The sequence below is a fragment of the Lithobates pipiens genome, unplaced genomic scaffold (genome assembly GCF_037356315.1).
Source record: "Lithobates pipiens isolate NorthernLeopardFrog02 unplaced genomic scaffold, aLitPip1_a1.2 Scaffold_25, whole genome shotgun sequence".
Classification (NCBI taxonomy): Eukaryota; Metazoa; Chordata; class Amphibia; order Anura; family Ranidae; genus Lithobates; species Lithobates pipiens.
Window position 1 is genome coordinate 183,911,447 of NW_027507787.1, and position 19,178 is coordinate 183,930,624.

A 19,178-nucleotide genomic window follows, 5' to 3' on the forward strand; every position below is an offset into this window, starting at 1 on the left:
AGCTTCACTCTCCCAATTTACATAGATTATTTTTAATCTTTATGCTCGAAGCTTTATTAAATAGATAGGAAGGTATATATTTACTTGGGTTAAACCTTTTTGATCCATTTCTTCAGTTATTCCTGGTTCCTATGCCTAGGAAAATGATGTCACACATCCCAGGACTCTTCAGGTGGGGAGAAGGGTCTTTCTTAGGTAAGCACACCCTTCTGCTTGCATGTCTGAGCTAAGAACAGGTGAATTCTAGGAAACAAATGCAACATGCATCACCTGGCCTTACTCAAGAAGGCTATGGCCGGAAATGCTAGGGAGTGTTTTTCAAAGTGATTTCTCAGCAAAATAAAGCATGGAGACATGGATGGATGGGAGAATTAGTTTTGAATACTAAAAATGAATGAAATTGTGTTTTTGTTTTGTGGTGTTCAGATACAGTGTAGATCCGCTTTAAGGGCCAGTTCACATATGTCCAGTGCATTTTTGGCTCCTTGTTTTTTAGGCACTTTGTACGTGCAATTTTGGTGCGCTACCATTGAATTCTATAAAATGTGCTTTTTGATAAAAGCTCATCAAAGATGTAGCACGGGTGTGAACAGTAGTGATGGACGAACTTCCGACGGAGCGTTTTGCAAACCGCGAACGCGGCCAAAAGTTTGGCGGACCCCATTGACTTTAATGGCAGGCGAACCTTAAAAAACTCCAGGTCATATTTTCAGCCACAAAATACTTACTAGCTGTGCACACATAGTCCCACAACATGGACACTGACATAACAAAAGTATTAAGTGAATCTGGGATCGACAACAACAAGCATTTTTTTTCTATCTGTAAAATTTTGACAATTCAGGAGCGCATGAAGGCCATGGAGGAGAGGCAAGGTCAGGGCAGGCTATGAAGGGGGTGCAGGAGATAATCAGTGCCACAGTCAGGGCAGCGCAGTCCTGTGCCAGTGTCCCAGTGTGCCAACCTGTGCTTGAGCCCCTCCCTCTGCCTGGCCCTTACCCCCATCTATGCAGGGCTCCACTGCGGTGGTCCGGAGGTGCCAGTCCAGTGCTGATCCTCAGCCATGGTGCTGGCACCTCCTGCTGATTGGCTTCTCTGCTGCTATCTCCCTCACTGTCTGAAACCAGCACCGCGATAGGGACTGACCACTGACACCAGCACTGTGATAGAGACTGAGCACTGACACCAGCACCGAGATAGAGAGCACTGACACCAGCACCGAGATAGAGAGCACTGACACCAGCACCGAGACAGAGAGCACTGACACCAGCACCGTGATAGAGAGCACTGACACCAGCACCGAGATAGAGAGCACTGACACCACACCAGCACCGAGATAGAGAGCACTGACACCAGCACCGTGATAGATAGCACTGACACCAGCACCGTGATAGATAGCACTGACACCAGCACCGAGATAGAGAGCACTGACACCAGCACCGAGATAGAGAGCACTGACACCACACCAGCACTGAGATAGAGAGCACTGACACCAGCACCGTGATAGATAGCACTGACACCAGCACCGTGATAGATAGCACTGACACCAGCACCGTGATAGATAGCACTGACACCAGCACCGAGATAGAGAGCACTGACACCAGCACCGAGATAGAGAGCACTGACACCACACCAGCACTGAGATAGAGAGCACTGACACCAGCACTGATACCAGCAACTCGCTGCGGGACCCAAAAATCTGACAGTCGGTCAGCAACACAGCAGTGCAGTGCACTATAATATGCTTTCTATATTTGAAAGAAAGTATATTATACGTGTACAACCCTATATGTACACATATACCAGTCCTTAAAAAGACCTTTGTGGACCTAGTAGCTAGTGATTTGCAGACTGTCCCTGCTCCAAAACACCAAACTGTCCCTCAGTCCCTACACTGATAAAAGACAGCTGCAGAATCGGTCAGCACTCAGCAGCACAGCAGTCAGCAGTGCACCATAATATACTTTCTATATTTGAAATAAAGTATATTATACGTGTACAATCCTATATACTGTACACCTATACCAGTCCTTAAAAGGACCTTTGTGGACCTAATAGTAATAGCTAGTGATTAAACTGACTGTCCCTGCTCCACACAGCGTCCTGTCCCTACACTGACAAAAGACAACTGCAGAATCGGTCAGCAGTGCACTCAGCAGCAGTGCACCAGAATATACTTTGTATAATTGAAAGAAAGTATATTCTAAGCGTATTACAACCCTATATACTGTACACCTATACCAGTCCTTAAAAGGACTTTTGTGGACCTAATAGTAATAGCTAGTGATTAAATTGGCTGTCCCTGCTCCACACAGCGTCTCTGTCCCTACACTGACAAAAGACAATGTTAAATGGCCGCCAGATCAGGTCTATTTATAAGGTAGGGGGAATGTCCAATTGTCCATGTGCTGAAATGTCTCAATTGGCTGTCCTGTACCCCATGATGGATGTGTCATCATGGGTCAAAGTTCTTTCACAATGTAAACGCATATGTGCGCCACGGGAACAGCGCCAGAAGTCCGCCGGTTTGGCGAATCGCGAACAAGCAAAATTCACCGCCAATCGACCACCGGGCAAACTGCAAGGACATCTCTAGTGAACAGGGCTTAAAAGTGGCGGTTAGTGGGCAATGTGTTGCTAAATATTATTTCTTATGTATAACACCTAGATTTTAATTATTTAACTTATTTCTATAAAATCTAACATTTTTACATAAATAAACTTCTTCATATACAGTGCCTTGCGAAAGTATTCGGCCCCCTTGAACTTTTCAACCTTTTGCCACATTTCAGGCTTCAAACATAAAGATATACAATTTTTATTTTTTGTGAAGAATCACCAACAAGTGGGACACAATTGTGAAGTGGAACGAAATCTATTGGATTTTTGAAACTTTTTTAACTAATAAAAAAATGAAAAGTGGGGCGTGCAAAATTATTCGCCCCCCTTGCGTTAATACTTTGTAGAGCCACCTTTTGCTGCGATTACAGCTGCAAGTCGCTTGGGGTATGTCTCTATCAGTTTTGCACATCGAGAGACTGAAATTCTTGCGCATTCTTCCTTGCAAAGCAGCTCGAGCACAGTGAGGTTGGATGGAGAGCGTTTGTGAACAGCAGTTTTCAGCTCTTTCCACAGATTCTCGATTGGATTCAGGTCTGGACTTTGACTTGGCCATTCTAACACCTGGATACATTTATTTGTGAACCATTCCTTTGTAGATTTTGCTGTATGTTTGGGATCATTGTCTTGTTGGAAGATAAATCTCCATCCCAGTTTCAGGTCTTTTGCAGACTCCAACAGGTTTTCATCCAGAATGGTCCTGTATTTGGCTGCATCCATCTTCCCCTCAATTTTAACCATCTTCCCTGTCCCTGCTGAAGAAAAGCAGGCCCAAACCATGATGCTGCCACCACCATGTTTGACAGTGGGGATGGTGTGTTGAGGGTGATGAGCTGTGTTGCTTTTACGCCAAACATATTGTTTTGCATTGTGGGCATAAAGTTCGATTTTGGTTTCATCTGACCAGAGCACCTTCTTCCACATGTTTGGTGTGTCTCCCAGGTGGCTTGTGGCAAACTTTAGACAAGACTTTTTATGGATATCTTTGAGAAATGGCTTTCTTCTTGCCACTCTTCCATAAAGGCCAGATTTGTGCAGTGTACAACTGATTGTTGTCCTATGGACAGACTCTCCCACCTCAGCTGTAGTTCTCTTCGGTTCATCCAGAGTGATCATGGGCCTCTTGGCTGCATCTCTGATCAGTCTTCTCCTTGTCTGAGCTGAAAGTTTAGAGGGACGGCCAGGTCTTGGTAGATTTGCAGTGGTCTGATACTCCTTCCATTTCAAAATGATCGCTTGCACAGTGCTCCTTGGAATGTTTAAAGCTTGGGAAATCTTTTTGTATCCAAATCCGGCTTTAAACTTCTCCACAACAGTATTACGGACCTGCCTGGTGTGTTCCTTGGTCTTCATGATGCTCTCTGCGCTTTCAACAGAACCCTGAGACTATCACAGAGCAAGTGCATTTATACAGAGACTTGATTACACACAGGTGGATTCTATTTATCACCATCAGTCATTTAGGACAACATTGGATCATTCAGAGATCCTCGCTGAACTTCTGGAGTGAGTTTGCTGCACTGAAAGTAAAGGGGCTGAATAATTTTGCACGCACCACTTTTCAGTTTTTTATTTGCTAAAAAAGTTTAAAATATCCAATAGATTTCGTTCCACTTCACAATTGTGTCCCACTTGTTGGTGATTCTTCACAAAAAATTAAAATTTGATATCTTTATGTTTGAAGCCTGAAATGTGGCAAAAGGTTGAAAAGTTCAAGGGGACCGAATACTTTCGCAAGGCACTGTATGAATGGACAAATGTGCTCCAAAAATAATGTTTTAAAAATAAGTGCTAATTTCCACCTTCTTGTTGTCTTTCAGGAAACTTTAAAAGACATGCTTTCTGCTATTTTAAAGCCTAAGTTTAGAAAAAAAATATGTTTTTAAAAATAAGCACTAAGCATGTTACCAACATTTACACTGAAGTATCCCTTTTACTGGTGCCAGCCGTAACAGTGAGAATCAGAAGTCTTTCACTCACTCCCTCACATACCACCCAACTATAATCTGCAGGTGCTGCGGGGATTAATACCAGGACTGGACCTGTGATAGGTACCCCTCAAGAGGGGCGAGTAGGCCCATCTATTCTGCCCCCCCCCCCATTCATAGAAGCAAATTCTTTCATGAATGAAAAGCACTCTATAAATGGAGGACAGGCGGATAAATGAAAGGTCTTTCTCCTCCAGATTCCTTTTCATTAATGGAAGCTATAGAACAGTACATCTGAGTGCCTGTCACAGGTTCAGTGCTGGTATTATCCCCCACAGCATCGGAAGATTATGGCTGTGGGTATGGGAGGGGGCCAGAGGATTTTGGTATATAGGCAAAGGGCACTTAATCCCCTGAGATGCCCCCCCCCACCCCAACACAAAGAAGGGGATTGATAGCCTCAGATGTGCATGTTTCCCCGTGTACATTCCCTCCCCTCATGTTTCAGATTACACTCAGCTCCCTGGTCTGTGCTGTGCAGTGCTTGACATCAGATCCCCACCCCCTGCCTTCAGAAGCTCAGAAATGCTGTGTAAATTCTCTATTTTGAATGGCTGTGGTGAAGAGAGCTGCAGATAAAAAGGTGTAACTTATGTAGGAGGTTTTTTATAATCTCTGTGTATCACACGAGACTCATCACTACACTGGGTTTACAACCACCTTCATGGGAGGAAAATGCTTTTGCACTACTACTGAATTTGAAGCAGTGACGCTGCTCTCATGTAGCCTGTGGTTATTTGCAAATTCATATTGCTGTAGCTTGTCAGACAGCAGCTGACTACACTGAGCCCTTCCCACTGCTGTCTGGATTGGCAGAACTGAATATGCCGCTGAAGTCACCCCCCCCCCCCCCCCCCAGTTTTGGCTTCAGTGGCTGGGAGGAGGAGTGTACGGGACACAAATGTAGCCAACTTTGGCTTTATCTAGGAAGGTGAAAGATTTTACATTTTTATTGCTCCTGCTAATGTATTTGAGACCTGTTTAGATTGTCACAGAGGAACCTTTATAACTATTTTAATGGTTTGTGTATATAGACCCTTGTCTGTTGACATGTTGACAAAAACAGGTAGCAAAGTTCATAAAGAAATAAATACAGATCCTATATGTGGTCTGCTATGGTGTTTCTCTAAAGAGGTCATCCTTCAGGTTTACGACTGCACATGGTGAAATAACAAGAACTGTTGGGAACTCCACCTCCACCCCAGAATGGGCATTGCTGGGCAAGGATGTATGCAATAAAGAGCACTTGAGTTAGCTGGAGGTACTCGTATTCTTTCCCTAAAAGGGATTGGAAAAGGGCCGTCATTACAATATTTGACCACCTTTAGGACAAAAAAAGTATTTTGGAACAAGTACCAGATGCTTCTTCCAAGAGTATCTAGAGTGTTCATGTTCATTAAGACTGTGTTTATGCAGTGTTTTTTTTTTATATGTATAGACAATGGATCTGATGTCCATTCAGCATCCATGCCAGGTTTTTAATTTCTTCATTATACTCCCACTTTCCACACACAGCTGGTTTGAGCATTTTTATGCTTTGTTGTGAGTTGGTAACTATGGCTATAATCTCCTTGCAGTGTGTTCTGGGACACCGATCTCCATTCCTGGGTGCTAAATCAGGCCTCACTTGCCAAGAGCTGCAATGTGTGTGGAAACAAATAGCATGTAGGGAAATCAAAGTAGGTGGTGGATCACTGCTTTCCATTCCAGCTTTACACATCAAACAAGCAAGATATCTAATCCTGGTAGGTCACCCTGGCCACTGATCAAGTGCAATAAATCTCTGACACTTCACGATTCCAAATGTTCATTTTGCCATTTTGCACTTTCAAATTTCATCTGGTTAAAGTCTTTAGTGTCCTGTCTGCTCCTGATGTTATGCAGTAGTGCATCTGGGAGAATAGAGAGCTACTAGTGCTCATCAAGGAGATCATTTCATCCAGATGAGCATCAAGCTGTGCTACATAAGAACGTTAGCATTATTGTCTTGTTTATAAGTGTTCATATAAGGCCTAGTTATTGAGTAGATTAGGATCTTTCAGACACAGGTAGCACTTTAAAAGATCTTTTCATGCCTATGGCCCTGTCAGATGAGAGGATCTTTTCATGAAAGATGCTGCATATAAGAACGCCTCAAAACATCATTTCATTTCACAAACTTAATTTACTAGTATGAGAGGTCCTCATATGACCTTGTCCTCAATTTGGTGGTTGCATTGTGTATGTGTACAAAGTGTTATCATAGGCATGTTTAGTCATAGAATTGCTTCTGTGGATGGATAGTTTTTGGGATGTTCACATTTTGACTTAACCATGCATCAGCCAGTTCTGTTAAGGTTGGTCTGTCCCCTGCATGGACACCCTAAGAGCATCTCAAGTATCATGTATACCAAAGTATAAGTACAGGTGTTTTGTAGGCAAGTATACTAAAATGTGTAGCTCAAGGGTGTCAAACTCAATTTCATTGTGGGCCACGTCTGTATTATGGTTTCCCTCAAAGGGCCACCTGTATCTGTAAGACTATATAAATATATCCAGGGCTTATTTTCTCAGAGAGTAGGCGCAGGAGCTCAACCATGCCCCACCCCTACGGAACCGCATTGAATGTTGGTTGGGCCAAATTGCACTTTGAAGAGTGGGGGAGGGGGATCTTAAAAGAATAATAAATACCAGGAGTGCGTTATGTGTGTGGTTCATGGATGTGCTGTATAGAATGTAGTTTCAGGGGTGTGCTATACACATAGTGCAGAGTTCAGGGGTGCGCCACGGACATAGTGCAGAGTTCAGGGGTTCACTACATACGGCTGTCCACATCTCACTTCTACCCCTCCTCAGCTCTGATCTCTACACCACTATCTCCCATCCCCCACTTCTGCGCACACCTCCCTCCATATACCCCCCCCCCCCCCCCCCCGAACCTTCCTCATATCTCACCATTTAAAAAAAATACCTAGCCTGCCTCTATTACCTCCCTGCAGTGTGTAGGTGGCTCCGCCTCTCTCACTTGCAGCAAGATCATTGGTCGACATCTCTGCACCAGGCACAGATGGAGATCCCCATGTGATACCCTATCCCACCTATGACCACACTGCACCTACATCTCACTTGTCCCTGCCATGAGTGCAGGGCAGGCAGGGATCTGTAAGAGCCCCAGAGAGGAAAGCTATTCTTGTAAAGACAGAAAACTTGTGTTTGACACATGTGGGGAAGGTTTCACCTAAAACCTCAGTTATTTGGTATAGTGGGCGGCACAGTGGTGGAGTGGGTAGCACTCTCGCCGAGCAGTAAAAAGGGTTGCTGGTTCGAATCCCAACCACTACCTGCCTGGAGTTTGCATGTTCTACCTGTTGCCTGTGTGGGTTTCCTCCCACACTCCAAAGTCATGCTGGTAGGTTAATTGGCCCTAGTATATGAATGGGAGTTAGGGTCCTTAGATTGTAAGCTCCTTGAGGGTAGGGACTTATGTGAATGTACAATGTATATGTAAAGTGCTAAGTAAATTGACGGCGCTATATAAGTACCTTTAATAATAATAATAATATCCTGCTGTAGAAGAATGCCATTTGGATTGTAATTGTTAGCTATGTGGCCCACCCTTTTTTCTACTCCACTGAGTTCATTGTACATAAAATTCCAGAATGTGTTTCCTGCAGATGATTTCCAAGAGGTGGAAAGGAAAGGTTGATTAAAAATGTGTAAATTGTGAATGGTTCACATTAGAGATGCAGAATTGTCTGTATTTGCATGGCCCACCTATGCTTTCTAGTCTATTGTGGTATGAAATGAATATCCAAATTATGATACAGAAAGAATCTTCTTTTTCAGCATGACACTTAATGGCAACTGTCCATTTAAATGCATGCGAGTGAATTACACACTGACAGTTTGACCTTGTCCTGGCTTAAAAATTGATGCCTCTATGTAAATGGGGTAAAATAGGTCACTCTTGGCTTCCATCATTTTAGTAGAATTCCCTATAGACATTACGTCTCATGCCTGTCCCTGCATTTAACCTTTTATGGCCTCAGTGTTTTAAAATGTTTAAAAGGATTAGAGGTCATATTTGAAATCAACACCAAGCAAATTACTGCTGTAAGTCTAATGCCCGATTTCAAGGTAATCGGCAGCTCAGAGAGAGAGAGCATCTGGCGTGAGTTTAAACAACAAATGATATCCACTGACTGTTTAGCCAAATTAACCCTCAACTCTTCTCCTGCAGTGGTCTCCAAACTCCAGGGGTCCTATGCTTGCCTTTATCTAGTCCTTGGGGCACTATTCTTCCCAATGATAGGGGACACTATTCTGCCATCTGAAACCGAAAATGGGACACTATTCCCCCCTATATTTCCAACAATGGGACAGTATTCCTCCCGCTAATACCAAATGTACAGTGCCTTGCAAAAGTATTCACCCCACTTGGCATTTAACATAATAACATGGATTATTTAAGGATTTGCATCATTTAATTTACAGAACATGCCCACAACTTTGAAGATTTTTTTTATTATTATTGTGAAGCAAACAACAAATAGTACAAAATAACAGAAAAAGTCAATGTCCATAACTATTCACCCCCCGAAAGTCAATACTTTGTAAAGCCACCTTTTGCGGTTATCACAGCTCCAAGTTGCTTTGAAATAGTAAACCTTGTACACACAGTCGGACATTCCGACCACAAAATTCGTCTGATTTTTTCAGACGGATTTTGTCCAAAACTGGCATACACGCGGTCGGACAAAGTTGTTGGAAAATCCGATCGTTCAGAACGTGATGACGTTCATTCGTTACGACTACGTTCAGGCTAGTAGCCAATAGCTTTGGTCTCAAAATTTGATCTGAGCATGCGTGGCACTTTGTCCGATCAGAAATCTCTACAAACGATCGGACAAAGTCCGATCGGATCATGTTGTCGGAAAATTTTATATCCTGCTCTCAAACTTTGTTGGTCGGACATTCCGATGGAAAAAGTCCGATGGAGCCCACACACGGTCGGATTATCCGACAACATTTTCAGTTTGAATTTCTGACCGTGTGTACAAGGGCCAAGTCTCTATGAGTTGTCACATCTTACCACTGGTATTTGTGCCCATTCCACTTTGCAAAACTGCTCCAGCTCCTTCAAGTTGGATGGTTTGCGCTTGTGAACATCAATCTTTGAATCTGACCATAGATTTTCTATTGGATTGAGGTGTGGGCTTCGACTAGGCCATTCCAACACATTTACATGTTTCTCCTTAAACCACTCAATTGTTGCTTTAGCAGTGTGTTTGGGGTCATTGTCCTGCTGGAAGGTGAAGCCTCAAATCACACACAGATTGGTACAGGTTTTCTCAAGAATATCCGTGCATTTAGCACCATCATTCTTTCTCTTAACTCTTACCAGTTTCCCAGTCCTAACTGGGATGGTGTTTGGGTGATGTGATGCGTTGGGTTTGTGCTAGACATAGCATTTTCTTTGATGACCAGAAAGTTAAATTTTTGTCTCATCAGACCAGAGCACCTTCCTCCATACATTTTGGGAGTCACCCACATACCCTTTCGCAAACTCAAAACGTGCCATTTTGTTTTTTGCTGAAAGTAATGGCTTTCTTCTGGCCACTCTGCCATAAAGCCCAGCTCTATGGAGCGCATGGCTTATTGTCGTCCTATGTACAGATACTCCAGTCTCTGCTGTGAAACTCTGCAGGTCCTCCAGGGTTACCTTAGGTCCCCATGCTGCCTGTCTTATAAATGCTGTCCTTACCTAGTCCCTGAGTTTTGGTGTGCGGCCGTCTCTTGACAGGTTTGCTGTTGTGCCATGTTCTTTCCATTTGGTTAGGATAGATTTGATGGTGCTCCTAGGGATCATCAACGATTTGGTTATTTTTTTATAACCTAATCCTGACTTGTACTTCTTAGCAACATTGTCCCTTACTTGTTTGGAGAGTTCCTTGGTCTTCATGGCAGTGTTTGGTTAGTGGTGCCTGTTGCTTAGGTGTTGCAGCCTCTGGGGCCTTTCAAAAAGGTGTGTATATGTAATGATAGATCATGTGACACTTAGATTGCACACAGGTTTACATCATTTCACTAATTATGTGACTTCTGAAGGTAATTGGTTGCACCGGAGCTTTTTATGGGCTTCATAAGAAAGGGGGTGAATACATGCGCACATGGCAATTATCAGTTTTTTATTTCTGAAAAATAGTTTTATGTATATATTCTCCTATTTTTACTTCACCAACTTAGACTATTGTGTTCTGATCCATCACATATAATTCAGATTAAAAAACACTGAACTAAAGGCTGTACTGTAACAACATGGGTAAAAAGCCAAGGGAGGTGAATACTTTGCAAGACACTGTAGCTATGTTTACTCCCAATGATGCCAGGAAAATTTCTGCTCACATTGGCCACAGTCCGGCCCCTCTAAAGTCTGAAGGACAATAAGCTGTCCCTTTGTTTAGAATGTTTGGGGACCCCTGGTCTAAAATATAAATTTTTGAGTTCTGCCAGGTATTGGAAATTGGCAGATTTAGTGGCACTAATTTAACATATTTTATATTGTGTTTTTTTAACCACTTCCCACCTGGCCTATAGCAAAATGGCAGGCAGGCGGTGGTTCAGTTATCCTGACTGGGCGTCATATGACATCCAGCAGGATAACAGCCGCCATGCGCCCGTGGGGGTGCGCATCGCAGCGATCGGTGGTGAGGTGTGTCAGTCTGACACACCGATACACCGATCTTGGTAAAGAGCCCCCGACAGAGCCTCTTTACCACGTGATCAGTGAGTCCAATCACGGCTGATCACAATGTAAACAGGAAGAGCCATTGATCGGCTTTTCCTCACTCGTGTCTGACAGATGCGAGCAGAGGAGAGCCGATCGGCAGCTCTACTGACACGGGGGGGGGGGGGTCTGTGCTGTTTGTTTATCAGCGCAGCCCCCCCTCGGATCCCGCCCAGGACCACCAGGGTTGCCACCCACACTGGACCACCAGGTATGCCCTCCCCCCAGACCACCAGGGAAATGCAAATCTGTGCCCAGGCAGCTGCCAATCAATGCCCGCTCACAAGGCCTACCACTGCCAGTGCCACCAGGGATGCCTATCAGTGCCACGTATCAGTGCCATGTATAAATGGCCATCAGTGCCGCCTATCAGTGCCATCTATAAGTATCCATCTTTGTAGCCTTTCAGTGCCAACCAGTGCCACCCATGAGTGCCCATCAGTGCTGTATATCAGTGCCACCCATCAGTGCCACCTAGCAGTGCCCAGTGCTGCATATCAGTGCCCATCGTCGGTGCCCATCAGTGCCCGATCATTGGTGCCACCTCATCTGTGCTGCCTTATCAGTGCCCGTCAATGCTACCTTATCAGTGCCCATCAGTGAAGGAGAAAACGTGCTTTACTTTACAAAATTTTATAACAGAAACTAAACTTTTTTTTTTTCAACATTTTCAGTATTTTTTTTATTTCTTTAGCAAAAAATAAAAACTGCAGAGGTGATCAAATACCACCAAAAGAAAGTTCTATTTGTGGGAACAAAATGATAAAAATTCTGTTTGGGTACAGTGTAGCATGACACCGCAATTGTCATTTAAACAGCGTCAGCGCAGAAAGCTTAAAATTGGCTTGAGCAGGAAGGGGAAAAAGTGCCTGGTATTGAAGTGGTTAAACAATGCCATTTTTTTAAAGTAGTAGAATGTTCACATGTGTCATATCTGCTTTGATTATACTACTTAGCTGTATTGAACTGCACTGTACTTTATGGACTATTAGTATTGAACAAACTAACTAAAAGCTTTCTTTTCCTAAGCACTTTTGTTTGAAATTCGGGCCATCTATTAACTGATCTGCCAGCAAGGTGTTAAAGCCTAACAGCAACACATGCAAAATAAATAATACATTTCATCTTGAGAATGCTTAAACTCTGTTACACTTTATGTAAATGTAAACTTGGATATCTGACCCCTCCCCCCCCCCCCCCCCCCCAGCCTTTTCACTGACGTGATATCTGCTTGCTAACACCACTGGCCACCTCTTTATAAGAGCAGATGAAAGAATGGCTTAGCCATCATGGGGTTTACCTGGACTTATGTTTATTAAGGAGAAAACAAAAACTATTTATTTGAATTGCACTGGAGGAAATTAGGTTCTCTTATGTAATTTCCTCCTCTGTAGCACTTCTCTTATCTTCTGAAGATTTATAAATGAGGTCTTTTTTGGCCCTACTGCTTTTTTTAGGAGAATCGTAAGGAAAGTGAGTGACTCATGCCTAATATTAAAGCTGTGCCATTGATTGCCTGTCTAGGTGTAAAATACAAACTTTGTGCAAAAACATATGTTCATATAATTTGTAGGAGGTAAATAAGAGCAGCTGTTTGTTGGCTGTTTAGTTATTACTACAAGTAGACATGTTTCCATATTGTCATGGGACTGAAATGGATATTTTAGTTTTGGATGACATTTTTGTTTCTACATTCCGATTTTTAGATGTGAGAAGGTGACTTTTACCTTAGCATCTTCTGAGCTTTGCAACATTGCAGTAGCCACTTTCATGATTATTTAAATTGTATGTCAGGAAAATTGTCTTAAAACATTTAGTACATCTCAGAGCATACATATTGCCCCATGCTTTGGGGGTGGATGAAGTGCAGTTGCTCCAACGCTTAATAAATGCAAAGAATACCCGATCACATTTCTTTTTTTCACAAGAAAAAAAGAAAAAAACACACCATTTTTGCTTGCACATGATTGAATGATGGAAGTCAGCAGACTAAGCTCTGCAGCAACTGCACTTGCAGAGTGCACAGACTATTTGCCTTAAAGCGTTTGTTAACCCAAAACAAAAAATACAGATCCTGTTCCTTTAAAGCACATCATACAGCAAATTGGTGGTCAGTGAGAAGTGTGCCCCTTTCATAGTTCATCAGTGGGGAAAAATGCCCCGTATTCTGTGTACTGTGGGAAACCACGTATAGTGAATTCAGGGTCCTGGGTTAAGTGACACTTTAAGTAAATCCACCTGCTGCAAGTACTGAAAAACAACTGTTGATCCTGACAGAAATGCAGTGAGCTACAAATGCTGCTACTGAAATCCTAAGCAGGGCTGCCAGCTCTACACTTCTGAACTACTAAACACGTTCCCCTCTCCTCTTCTCCATAATATAGGGGGGAAGTGTAATGCAGTGTTTTATAAAACATGGAAAATGTGCATGCAGGAGATTTATTGCATGTTATTCTTTTCTTTTGTGCTGGCCACACGTACATATTAATACAGCATTGCAAAGAAAAGATGCAAGAACCAACAACAAGAATCTGCCACCAGTTTAAAGCAACGTTTACCTTACTTTTTACTTCCAAAGAACCCTTAAAATAATTTCCAGTTCTCAGTGAACTGCTGCTAAAACCATTTTTTGGGGGATTTGGTGGGAAATTACTCCTTACATTTGTGGTCAGTTGGAAGTATGCCCCCTTTACAGTGATCATCCAAGTATTACCCCTACAGACAGCTAAAAAAAAAAAGTCTCTGGTGTCATGCTGTTGGGTTTGTCAAGTGGCATTGGCTGTGGAACTGTAGACGTCATTGGTAATTCAGTCAGACCCAGCTCAAGGATCCCCTAGCAGCCTCTGAAAGGAACCCAGGGGTACGTATACAGTACATCCATGATCTCTACAATACATACACATTTCTCCATGTTGTGTCCCATTTCTCAGTGCTGTGGTATTTTTACTGGCATCATAATTACTCAGTCATGCAAAATTGTACCCAAAATACATTTTTTGAAGATAGATAAGAGCTTTCTTTGGATGGTATTAGTAACGGCTGGGTTGTTATTTTTTTTTTACTATGAAAAAGGAAAAAAGACTAAGAAAATGTACAATAAAATGCCTTTCTTTCTGTTAAAATAAAAACAACCCCTTTTTGGAAAGTAGACACCCCAAGAGAATCTAATTTTTTGCTGCAGTTTTGGGAAATGTTATGTAAATGGAGGCACAAGCTGGCCTTTAGGCTACATTCACACCAGCGATTAGGGCCAGTGCAAATAGTAGCGACAGGAATCAGAGAGCCACATCATGAACTGCCGCTACAATCTGCACCGTCCTTAATCGCTGATGTGAATGTAGCCTTAGGGGTTAAAATATAGAGCTTTTGGTAATGGTGCAGTAGATACAATATTGTAAGGGTCATACATAGGAGAAGGGTTAAAGCCTAACTCAAGCTTTGTCATCACTTTAAGTAGTGTGTTTGGGCCAAGTTGGTGAAAGAAAATTAAAAAATTTAAATTAATTCAGTCAATTGAAAAAAATTTGCTGCTTACATCTTCTGTTTCAACGTAATGTTAAGGAGGGGGCTGGGGAGTTATAGTCATAAATAACCCTGTTTGTACAGTGCTGGCAGATCTCCTTATCAGTTGTAAACTAGATGTATGCACTGTCTGTCCTAATAAAGGGTTAAAGAGGTATGAAACCCAAAAGCAGACATTTTTTTTATTGCAGGTTTCTAAATTCTTGGATGTGGTGGCTGCATTCGTTTTCTTTTTTTTAAGATTTCTTTCCTTTTTTTTCACCTTGTGATCTGGCCAGTAAGTGTAATATTTTTCAACAGAACAAGCTGTCCTGCAGATGTAGCAGATATAGCAGTGGTCATCACCTGGAAAATTATAGAGGGCTTCAGGTGTGGCCTCCAACACTTCCAGAGGGCCGCAAAGTAGCAGAGTATTTTCACACCTCAGTGCCCAAAAATGTTGGTCCTGCTGCATTTTGTTTGCAGCATTTTGCTATGCACACCAAAGAAGCTGGATTACAAGAACCCCCAGTAGTGTCAGTGGCTGAAAAAATAACCCTCAACATTGATTGATGTCATTTACTATTAACACACATTGTTGGTCAGTGGTAGTGAAAGTTTACCCCCATCCCTCCCCTGCATTGGTGGTCAGTGACAGTGAAATTCAACCTCAAACACCCTGCAATGATGGTCAGTGCCAGCAAAAAGATCCCCCCCCCCCCCCCCCCACACACACACACACACATTGGTTGTCATGGCATCAAAGTTTTTGTTTTACAATTCATTTTAGGTATGCTGTGTAAATAAATGTGAGCACATAAAACGGATAGTATGGGTTCCTCAAATTCAACTTCAAAGGTGGGAAATACACTTTATGTTACACATGCCAATGTAGTCATCTATTTTAGAATAGTGCTCCTTGGCTGTCTTATGCTGCCATCTACTGGTTGTAGCTTTCATAGCACTAATGTTTACACAACATTTAGAAGTCCATTCTTGGAATGTTTGTTTGTTCGTCCAATCATTGATTCAAAGATGTAATATTTGTCTCTTTTGTGTTTTGATCACATGCTGGCGGTGCAGACAGCCTAGAAATTAGTGGAAATCCTGAAAGAATGCCAGTAGCTGTCACAAGACCAGTTTGGGTAAACAGTGGATAATTTTGTCCTGATGCAACATCTCTTCAAACATGTGATTTCTTCCTTGTTAACACATTTAATTTGAACATAGTGAACTGTGAAGTCCTCCCATATTGACGTGCTAAAAAGAGGACTATTAGTATACATTATTAGCACAGCAGGGATTATTCCCATATCCACCTCCAATGTGTGGATGGGGGAATCGGTTCAGTTTTTCTTGTTCAAGCCCACTGGCTGAATGAAAACCTGAATCCTGTATTGTCAATTTTAGAAATACATTTATGGCAGATTAACAGATCTTTTTCTGTAAAGATAGCAATGTGTCGCTTCAGGTCAGCCCACACTTGCATGCTTATACCCAGGTGCCCGTCTAGCTCATTTGCTGGCAACCACTATACAAGAAAATTGGATGATCTCCATATATTTTACACTCTCTATGATTACACACCTGAGGTGTGAAATGCGTCAGTTTCTCCATTCATCACTATGTATTATTAAAATTCAAAAAAGTGCATATTAAGTGATAATCATATAATAGTCATAACATAAGTGAAGAAAAAAAACATATAAAATATAAACCACAATCCATAAAAGGACATCTTGCACATAATTAGTGTCCATAATAACAGTTCATAAAGTGAAAGAATTTCCAATGACAAATAAAAAAGCTTTCCACGTGATGTACATCAAGATAAAAACACGGCCGGACGTACAGCAATGTCCGCCGATCCACAACCACTCCCGGTGCCTGGCCTCAGCCAATGAGGTATTTCGTGCAGACTCACTGCACCTCCAGGCTCCCGCCCTGCTGTTTACATCAATGCACTTTAGAGCTGAAACTTTAAATACAGCGTGCCTGTGTAACAGTAAAGCAGGTGCCGACATGGGGAGGTGCAGAAGGTCTGCACATTAGACACACTGTACAGTGGTTGGGGTTTATTACTCTGAAGGGTACACAGTTTTGGTGGGGGGTGATAGCACTGAAGGGAACACAATTGTGGGGGGAGGGGGTTATGTCACTGAAGGGAACACGATTATGGAGGGGGGGGGTTACGTCACTGAAGGGGACACAATTGTGGGGGAGTCTGATGGCTGTTATAGGGACACAAATGTGCAGGAAGACACTGATGGGCACACAAATGTGTGTGTGGTGGTGGGAGGTGGGGGGCTCCAATGGGCACACAAATGTGTGGAAGGGCTCTGATGGACAAACAAATGTGTGGAAGGGCTCTGATGGACAAACAAATGTGTGGAAGGGCTCTGATGGACAAACAAATGTGTGGAAGGGCTCTGATGGACACACGAGTTTGCAGGGATCCTCTTATGGGTGATGGACACACACATATGCGGAGGGGCTCTAATGGGCACACAAATGTGTGGAGCGGCTCCGATGGGCACACAAGTTTGCAGGGATCTTCTGATGGGTGATGGGCACACAAATGTGCGGAGCGGCTCCGATGGGCACACAAATGTGTGGAAGGGCTCTGATGGACACACAAGTTTGCAGGGATCCTATGATGGACACACACATGTGCGGAGGGGCTCTGATGGGCACACAAATGTGTGGAGGGGCTCCTCTGATGGATGACGGGGACAGAAATGTGTGTGTGGGGGGGCTATGATGGGGATATCAATTTGAAGGGGAACACTGATGAGTGACGGGGACACAAATGTGCAGGGAGATTCTGATGGGGACACAAATGAAAGACATTGGAAGTTTAAACCACTGCATGAGGCTACCGCATTAAGCTGCAGGAGTAGGATACAGGTGCATCATCCCACCCCTCTTCCAGCAGCCTGGCAAATTTTATTCTATTTCGCTGCTGCAGATTTATTTATAAATTTTTATTTTTTTCGGCCCACGAGTATGTGTAAAATGAATGGTGTGGCCCGTTGTAATGAAAAGTTTGGAGACCCCTGCCATAGATCAATCGCTCTTACTCCAACATGTGCTAATATGTGTCACCCAGCTGCTGGTAGGGGTCCTTTAGTTATTTGTCAGTGTTTCTTATTTCTTTGACCAATTTTTAGTATTTAGAAAAAAATATTTTTTATTCCCCACTTCATTTTGTTACTTTCACAAAGGGGCATGATAAGCCCCTGTTTAATAGTACATTCAGTGTGGCATGACCTCAGAAATCAGTTAAACCCCTAATGTCTCCCTACATTGCTTCCAAACAAATCCAGTACTGATTTGTTGACATTTCTGGCTGCAGGTAGACAGAATCTAACAGCCACGAACCTTGAAGTGCTTAAAAGAGAAGTTTAGTTTTTTCTTTTTGAAAAATCATACTTACCTAGGTGGATGTAACATCAGTCTAACTGCATCTATCCCCTGCCGGCTCTAATGCCCCGTGCACACGATCCGAAAATCAGACAACAGATCGTCCGACTTTTTTCGCTTACTAGTAGAAATTGAATAGGTTACAGAAGTCCCGAAAATTCTCGTATGACAGAAAAAAAATCGGAAGTGATGTCATGTGTTGTAGTGTATTTCTATTGTATTTTCGGACGACAACTGTACTGACTAAACAAAAATCATACGATCTGGTATCGTACAAGGAAAATTGACGTGCTTGTCCGATCGAATAATATTCGGTGAACTGTGATGATCGGTTCTCGAAAGCTTTGTACTAACAATCCGATTATTGTACGATCGCGACGAAAGCGGTATTTTTCGTCTGATTGTGTACGGGCCATAAGGCTGAGAACTGAACTATCAAACACTGCTGATCACTCAGTTCTCAGTGCTCCCTGAGCATAGAGCTAGTCAGCAACTCTCTGCTCTGTTGCCCCAAACAACCCCCCCACCCCCGCTTTCACTGGAACGCTGTGCTGTGGATCTGAGCCAGGTGCCGGACCAGGCATCTGGGTGGATCCGTACCATGTGGTCATGATCTTTCCCCAGCCTTAATCTGCTCTGTGACGTCAGTCGGCAGCTGGCTTCAACGACTCATTCTGCACTCCTGTGATCCACAGGAGAAGTACAGCCAAACAAGCTTTGGCTATACGTCTCCTTTAAGGCTAGGTTCACACTGCTACGATGTTCGAGATCGGATGTGATTTGTACCCCACTGCAGTGCAAATCACATGCAATCTCTGTGCGATGCGATTTCAGCCATACAGATAGTATGGCTGAAATCGCATCAGGCCCAAACTCGTACA

General features: G+C 43.0%; 1 protein-coding gene across 5 annotated transcripts in view; it reads left to right on the forward strand.

Annotated features, from left to right (window-relative positions):
• Positions 1 to 19,178, forward strand: part of SH3PXD2A (SH3 and PX domains 2A) — a 472,602-nt gene that overhangs the window by 240,753 nt on the left and 212,671 nt on the right. The gene's annotated exons all lie outside the window — the stretch shown is intronic.